This window comes from Prunus avium, chromosome 7 (genome assembly GCF_965620075.1).
Source record: "Prunus avium chromosome 7, drPruAviu1.hap1.1, whole genome shotgun sequence".
NCBI lineage: Eukaryota > Viridiplantae > Streptophyta > Magnoliopsida > Rosales > Rosaceae > Prunus > Prunus avium.
The window spans coordinates 25002054-25010748 of NC_142290.1; the positions used below are offsets into that span (position 1 = coordinate 25002054).

Consider the following 8695-nt stretch of genomic DNA (forward strand, 5'->3'; position numbering starts at 1 on the left):
ACCTGAGGTTGTGAATCATTGCTCCAACGAAAGTTTGGATGATTCCTTGTTGCTGGATTGTAAGTGTTGGAAAAAGGAGAATACTGTTGTTTGAAGTTTCCAACAGCAGCACAACGCTCCTCATAAGCTCCTTTCATTTCCTGAAAAATTGGGCAATTTTTAACAGTATGACCAATCTCATAACAAGAATCACATAATTGATTAATATCAGCTTGAAAAACAGGTTGAGGCAAATTTGATTTTTCCGTTTTCAAAGAAGCTATCTCTTTAGTCAAAACCTCAAATTTTAATTTCCAATCATCTTCTTCTTTTAATTGGTAAATTCCTTTATTAGTAGAAGATGTGGCAATTCTTGACCGATCAGTGGTCTCAACTGGACTGGGAACAGTCCATTGATGAGCTTTTTCAGCAATTTCATCCAAAAATTCTAAGGCATCATCAGGGTCTTTTTGCATAAAATTTCCATTACACATAGACTCAACAAATTGGCGATCACGAGGGAGAAGTCCCTCATAGATATAACTAGCAAGACGCCAGTTTTCAAAGCCATGGTGTGGGCACAAATTCAGAAGCTCTTTAAATTTTTCCCAAGTTTGATATAAAGTTTCATTTTCTTTTTGAGAGAAATTTGAGATTCTTTTCTTAAGAGCAATCGTCTTGTGATTAGGAAAATATTTGTTAAAAAATGCTTGAGTCATTTCCCCCCATGAACCTATGGATCTAGCCCTTAATGAATACAACCAACCTTTAGCCTTTTCTTTTAAGGAAAAAGGAAAAAATTTCAACCTTATGAAATTAATCCTATCAAGTTGAACATTGTAAAAGGTGCCAATTGCTTCTTCAAATTCCCTAACATGCACATAAGGATTTTCACTTTCCATGCCATGAAAAATAGGTAGTAATTGAATCATTCCAGGTTTGAAATCATAATTTGGCATGTTAGGTGGAAACATGATGCATGAAGGATTTGGTGCACGAATAGGATGCAAAAATGTCTCTAAAGTTCTAGGTGCAACTACTTCTTCTCTCATTTCATTATTCAAAATCTGAGCATTAACCACATGTTCATTATTCAAAATTTCTTGTTCATCATTCACAATTGCTGCCATGCTTTCAGATTTGTTGGATATTTCAGTTGAAGCAGAATTAACAGTTGCAGACTTTTTGACAAATCTTCCTAGATGATCTCTAGGTCGCATAAAGTAAATAAATAAATAAACAAAAACAAAAACAAAATAAAACAAAAAAATTTTAAAAAAAAATATTAACAATAAGATGAAAGTTGGAAAGAGTGTACCATATGTGAAGAATTTCACATAACCAGCAAACCTCTGACCAAGGGGATCTCTGTACTCTTTGACAAGCCGCTCCCCGGCAACGGCGCCAATTTGGTTCGGACCACTTTGTAAAACCCAAGGGAGGTGTCGTATAGCAGTGTAGCTCGGAAGTCCGAGTATCGTATCCACAGAGAGCAGTGTAAAGAAAATAACAGAGATGAAAAAGAACAATTATGATTGAAAAGTAGATTTATGAAAGATTTGATTTAGAGAAAATTTAATTGATTAAAACACTAAGGCATTGGGTTTCCACTTTTAACATAAGCATGCAACTCTTAATAATTTGATCCACAAAATATTTTCCTTTGTAGTTGTTCAAAATAATTAAAGCCCCTTTTAATTTCCTTTAGAAGTATTCTAAGCATAACTTGTACCATTGGCAACAAACTATCAAAAAATAAACTTCATCAAAATTCTATTAATCTTTAGTAATTCTCTTCTCTTTTAAAAGCATGAAAGTTTTTACTACACAATGGGAAAAACATGATTGAACCCATGAAATAGATTATCAAACATTCATCAATTAATTAAAAAGAAAACTACAAATTCCATTTGAACAAAAACTACAAATTCACATTAAAGCTTAAGTTTGGATCAAACTAATAAAAATTACACACTTATATTAAAAGCTTTCTCCCTAGCCTTAGCTAGGGAGTTAGTTCCCCATAATAAAATAAAACTAAAAACAGAAATTAAAACTTAGAAAGATGGAGGGAAGAGAGAAAGCTCAAGAGTTGTGGAGCTTGGGTGTGATTTTACAATGTCGTAGCTCCTTCTATTTATAGGAGAATGAGAGTAGACAATTCCAACTTCATTTGAATAAATAACTTCTCCACCTTGCCACCAAGCCAATCACCATTTTGCTTCCCTTGTTTATTTTCCTCTAGTGCCGGCAACACTCTCCAAATCTTCATCCTCATTTGTTTGGCTGCCACACTTCAATGCTTTTGTTTTATTTATATCAATGCCATCACCACTTCTTCATTCATTTATTTGTTTACTAACAACTTCCAATTGCATTTAATTGTTTGGAAGCTCCACCTAAAAAGAAGAATAAAAAGACTTTAAACAAAATTAACTAAAGCACTAACAATTTAAATTTAAGGATAACAAATGTAATTATTATGTGCTCATCACTCCCCAGCGACGTCCACAGTCGCACATCGAAATTATCAACAAAGTGCACACCTCCCAAGGCCTATAAAAAGGGGCCAACTACCCCAAAATAGAGGTCATCAGAACTTACGGCATACAAGCCTATTGATCTGTCAGTTGAACTTTCTACATCCCGAACTTACTCAAGCATCGGAGAGCCTTCGGCCGGTACCACACCGGTGCCTTGGATCTTACCGAGCATTTGCTCATATTGCAGATCACGCTCCCTACCGAGGCATTGAGGATACCAAAGGTATAAAATTACTAAGTTGACCCCCTAAGTCAGAGAACCACTTTTGATGTCAACAACTTATAATAATTCAAATAAAAAACCCAGACAATACAAGACTCAGAGATCTCCTTGCTCTGACGAAACAGGACAGAAATCCGATAAATGCTTTCTGAGATGAAAGAGAGTATATATGGAGATGTAGTGATAATATCTCAATAATGCTTACTTATTGGCTCTTAAAGATATATTTAAAGTATATTTATTTACTAATTTATTATTTTTGAGCCATTATATTTTTAATTGGTGAAATTGATTTAATTCTTTTTTTATTTCTTAATTATCACCTAATGAGAATGATGTATTTGTCTGTAGGGCGTTTGATTGGAATTAATTGCCAAGGCTAGTACAAACAAGGGTTTTTATAATGGATGTTGATTGTGAGTTTCGAGTTAGGTGTGTCTTACTGTTACTGTGTCAATTTTATTGGCTTTTGTATGTGGTCTTACAATGACAGTAATGCTTTCCTTTTGTGTATGTGTGTACTGGAATGAAAAGTTTGGCTTTTGTGTCTTTTTATGTGGTAAAATGATTTCTGTCTTTTATATTTGGAAAATGATTTGTGTCTTTTTGTATGTGTAAACAACCTTGAATGTATTTTTGTTAGGGACTAAAATTTATGTGTGCCTTTTGACATGTAGGGGATGAGGATGGATTTTCAATTGAAATGTACCACAATGGTGAACTAAGAGGTAACTATTATGTGAATGAGTCTGTTGATTAGTTTGATTATTGTGATAAGGATAGAATGTCAATGACTGAGATAGATGGCATGGTAAAGGAGTCAGGGTACGAAGGTATCCAGGGCCGGCCCTGGGGGTAGGCAAGAAGGGCCTTGGCCATGGGCCTCCAATTAAGGGGGCCCCAAAATTTTTTATATTATATATATATATATATATATATATATATTTTATTGTCCAACTAAAAATTAAAAAATTAAATAAAAAAAACAGAAAGTCAGCGTTGTAATTGAACGAGGAAGGCTCTTCCTCTTCCCATTCAGAAACTCTTTGTTTCCTACGCCACACAGCCAGCCAAGAGCAACAACCCCTTTCCTAATTATTTCTCCATGGAGCTCTATTTAATCCATCGATCTCTTAATAATCCACCATTATATTTTTCTCTGTTATTCCCATCTCCCTTCAATCCATTATCCATATCCTTTATTTTCAGTTTCTATCATCTTTCTCATATCAGATTCATATTATAACCCTAAGTTTCAATCTCACCCAAAAAGCTCACAAATTGTCTTTGAGATTGATGGTGACCAAGAGGGGAGGAGCATGAGAAATTGAAAAGGTAATCAGATTTATAATTTTTTTCTTTATATTTGTTCCTACACAGCAAACTATTGTTTCAATTCAATTTCCAATAGGAACAAAGCACAGAGAGATACAGAGTGGTAATCAGATTATTGTTCAGATTTTATTCTTGTCTAACTTGTTTTTTGTCTCTACGAAACTCCGCAAAGGATAATTATAGATTCATACTGGCACTCTAATTTGACTTTTCTAGATATCAAGCCGCTAACTTACAGCATACAGCTAGCTCACTTAATTTGGATTTGTTTCTAAGGCAAAACATCCTCTGCCTGGTGGAGATAATCTCCCAAGTCTCCTTATATAAGTTGCTATAAAACTGCACAATGACATCTACTAAACTTTTCTTAACAAAAGCTTGCATATATCTTATCATTGCAGATGTACATGAATCAGGTGGAGGTACGGAGTGGAGTTTCTCAAAGTGCTAGAAGATCAAGGATTTTTCAGTGTTTGATTGTACTTTTAATGTTACAGTTTTTACTTTTTTGATTGTAAATGGTGCAGAGGAAATCAAGCAGCTATTTGATAAAGGGAAAGCTTCAGATATTTGCACATTGTAATGGGATGGATCTCTTATTGGCTGCCTGTTTGGGAGGAAGAAGGCTACAGGAAGATTTTGTACCCATCCAAATTTGCTGCAACCATTTCATATGTTGTTTTTAAAGCTGATTTTGCTAAACTCATGTGATGAAGCTTGAAGCCAGAAGCTAATCTTAAGGGAAAGGGTTTAGTATTTTGTACAAACACTTAGTTTTAATGTATTTTGACATGTTCCCATTATTGGTTGTTGGAATGTTGGTTTGTAAATTTTTAATTTCCTTCATGATATTAAATACGTAATCAGAATTTTTTTGTTTTATATGGAGATATGGCTACACTCTACATAAAATCATTTTATTTGTTGTTTTTTTTGCAATTTTATATATACTAAGGGAAGGGGCCTCATTTAGTTTATTGCCTAGGGCCACCGAAAAGTCAGGGCAGGCCCTGAAGGTATCATTAACTACTGGTACAATATTCCAGGTGGTCATTTTGATGGTGGCCTAGTTAAGCTGAGTGCTATGTTGCACCGACACTCCAAACTGCTGGAGTGTCAGAGTGTCGGACATGCCGACACGCCTCCGACACGCGTTGGATACGGTCAACGGCTGGGACATGGTCAAGATACGCCGCCGACACGGTCAAGACATGGCAGGGACCAGATTGAAATTTTGAAAATAAAAGTTGGGGTCTAAACGTGATTTTTGAAACTTTAGTGGATTGATTTGAAATATTTTTAAAAAGATGGGTTAAAAGTGGAAAAAGACTTTTTTAAACCTAAATGAATCCCACATTTTTCCCTTTGTTTTCAAATTCTTTTTTTATGTTCTCTATCTCTATTTTCTTTTCTTATCTCCCTCTTCACAGCAGTAGAAGAGTTGAATTTGGTGGTGAGGTGAAGATTATTTCTTCTGTTTTTTTTTTAAGAGAAACACAACAAGAAGGACGATTCTTACTTGCAAATCGTGACCAAGAAGGACGATTCCTTCTTGCAAACTCAGGTTAGGCTTCACAGATTTTTAATTTTGTTTCTCTGTTGTGTTTTTTGTGTATGGGTATTTTGAATGATTGTATCTGTTTGGAGCTTTTTTTATTTTTAATAAAAGTCTTGTTATTAGTTGTTGAATATATTTGAATTTGTTTTATTAATTGGGTATTAGACTATTAGACATAATGAATGTGAACCATGTTTTATTTTGTTTCTCTGTTTTGATGTGTTTTGTATCTTTGTATGATTTTATCTGTATTTGGTTTTTTATTTTTAATAAAAGTCTTGTTTCTCTATCTTGAAATATTGAGAATTAATTATTATTTTAATTGCCGTGTCCTAACTGTGTCTGTGTCCTACTTTTTTGAGATTTTCCGTGTCGCCGTGTCGCGTTCCCGTGTCCCCGTATCCGTGTCCGTGCAACATAGGCTGAGTGAGGATGCAGATGTTTTAAACTGATATTTTATGAAAGTATGAGCCTAATTTTGGCTAATTTTTATAAATACTCATCAAAACCTTGGATTGTTATAACAACCTAAATGAAGCGAAATGCAGGAAATGCGTGAACTCTAAATGTAGAGGCTCGTGATCCTCTCAACATGTACATGAATCTCAAAGCTAATTCATTCACATATGTAATTACCATATATAATTTTCATTTGAAAACACGGTCAGTCTCAAAGTTAATTTATTCATACGAGCTATTTCCTCCTTAATTACAATTTGGCTATCTAAAGTCGAAGTTAACCAGAAGCATTAGATCTTTATATCACATCGTCGCAACTTATGTGGCCTGCATATCCTTATGGCCTTATTGATCACGGAAGCGAATGTGCTGCTGCTTTTTGTCTGTCTGCAAATAGTTTACTTTGGTTCCGGATCATCGCTCACCCATCCTCTTGAAAAAAAAGCAGGGAAAATATAAAACTAGCCAGAGTCCACACGCATACAATATTATAGTAGACCCGCATGAGATTTGTTTGCTTTTGTTTTTTTGTTTTGGTTGAACCTGGAGCTTAAAACCAGGGCACAAAAAGCGCAAGCAAATACAGAAAGCAGGAGTCCAATTAGGAGGGGACTACAAGCAAGCATACATCACAGTCAAAGACCAAAACAAGATACAAGTTAAAGCAGAAATGCTAGAAAACGAAAAGAAACAGATGGTGCCAAAGATGGGCAAAGGACGTCGAAATCTGATCTAGATTTGTTTGCTTAATCAACACCATAATAGGATCCACTTTTTCCCCTAAACCCTAATCGATATAATCAGTCCATACCCCTATGTTTTTATTTCTCATATTATTTTTTATGAAAAAAGAGTAGATCCTTTAAGATTGGGTTCTTGAAAATTTGGGATTAGTGGTTGAATTTTGAGCTCTAATATGAAATGGAGAGAGTTTCAAACGAGCTTTTACGTTCAAGGGTTTTGGGTTGATGAAATTGTCCATTGCACTGTCAAAGAAATTGACAAGAATACTAACTTGTCATTGAATTGCTACAAATACGAAACTACAATGACAAAATTGATGAAATTGAAATTATAAAGTCAAAAATAGTTGAAGTGCCAAATTATAGAGACCAAAAGTAAAATCTAAAGGAATTGGGGCTTGTTTTCTCCACCGCGTTCACAGTCTGATTATTTGCCCTCGATGTTTCCGAGACAAGGTGAGCTGCAGAAGTATTTACATTCGCCACAAATGCGTTTGCTTTACTCAATCAGTCTATCAAAAAGTTTGAAGTTGTAGCGCTCCAACTTGGAAACTTCTCTCTCATCATGTAAGTTCGGAGAGTTGCAATGCTGACTACATGTTTTCTGAAGCGAAGAGCACGGCTCTTGCAAAAAGTAAATCCTCATATCCAAGTCAGCATACCTTAGTGTAGTCCAACCTCACTATATTTATATGATTTATATCTTATTTGGCAGTGCAACAAAGAATTGCAAACAACATAACTTATTTATTTTGTTCTCCGGAAACAGTTTTGTCTCAGGTAATAGTTTTTCGGATTTCTTTCTTTCAAATCCAGTCTCATAAACATAAACATATCCCCATTTCCACCCAAAAAAAAAAAACATATCTCCATTCATATCCGACCTTTTGTTTTCTCTTATTATTTCTTTGAAGTTTATTTGCGTCTTCCAAGAGCAGATCCTTTATTCTATATAGAATCGTCCGTCCATACCTTCTCCTTCGTTTTGTTTCTCTTATTATTTCTTTTGAAGTTTACTAGCACGTGACTAGTGTTTTTAAACTTTTTATAATTTTTTATGAAAAATGAGTCAGTCCATATCCACCCTTAGGTTTTTTTTTTTCTCGTAATATTTGTTTGGCCAAATTATACTTTTTATCCTTGCATTTTGAGTAATTTTCCATTAATACTTGCAATTGCGGAGCCAAGAATTTTTCAGGAAGAGGCAAAACAAAAACAAATATCCTTAGAATTTAGACAATACTAATGTCATTCGTAATTCATAAAAAAAAAAAAAAACTAAATATCCTTAAAATTTAAACAATACTAACGCTTCTTTCTGTGAATTATTTCTTCAGGGGGAAGGGGCTTAGTACAAACACTGGGATGAATCAAGGTGCTAACCTTCCAACACCTTCATCTCATGCGTAAGTACTTCCTAGCTAGCTAGCTAGCTACTCGTATACAACAGACAATATTACGTTTTATTAATCTTTTTTTTGGTCAAAACTGTTATTAGTCTTATGCTTCCGAAATTTTGGTAATAATACAACTTTTGCCCAAAGATTTTCTGGTTTAAGATGATATAATCTTGGCCAAACGAAATTGTATAGATAATACAAGGCGATTCCATTGAATTTTTTCATCGTGCAATTAATAACAGCACAAGCGAGGAGCAGGAGCGTCGTCATTATGGCAGTTCTACAAAGGAATTGCACAAATGTATTTCCTCTGCCATCACCACGCTAGCCTTGCTTCTCCCAATCAAGCAAGGAGCTGAAGTCGCGTCTCTTTTCGTTACAGACCGCGTTCCTATGCTGATGTTCGTGGTTGCCTTGTTGGTTTACTTCGGCTCATTGGCTGCCAAGATACTCCA

General features: G+C 34.8%; 1 non-coding gene across 1 annotated transcript; it reads left to right on the plus strand.

Annotated features, from left to right (window-relative positions):
- The first annotated feature begins 543 nt into the window (after nucleotides 1-543).
- On the plus strand, nucleotides 544-650 carry LOC148293215 (small nucleolar RNA R71). The gene has a single exon (XR_015825929.1). It is a non-coding gene; the product is annotated as a small nucleolar RNA R71 (small nucleolar RNA).
- The last annotated feature ends 8045 nt before the right edge of the window (nucleotides 651-8695 follow it).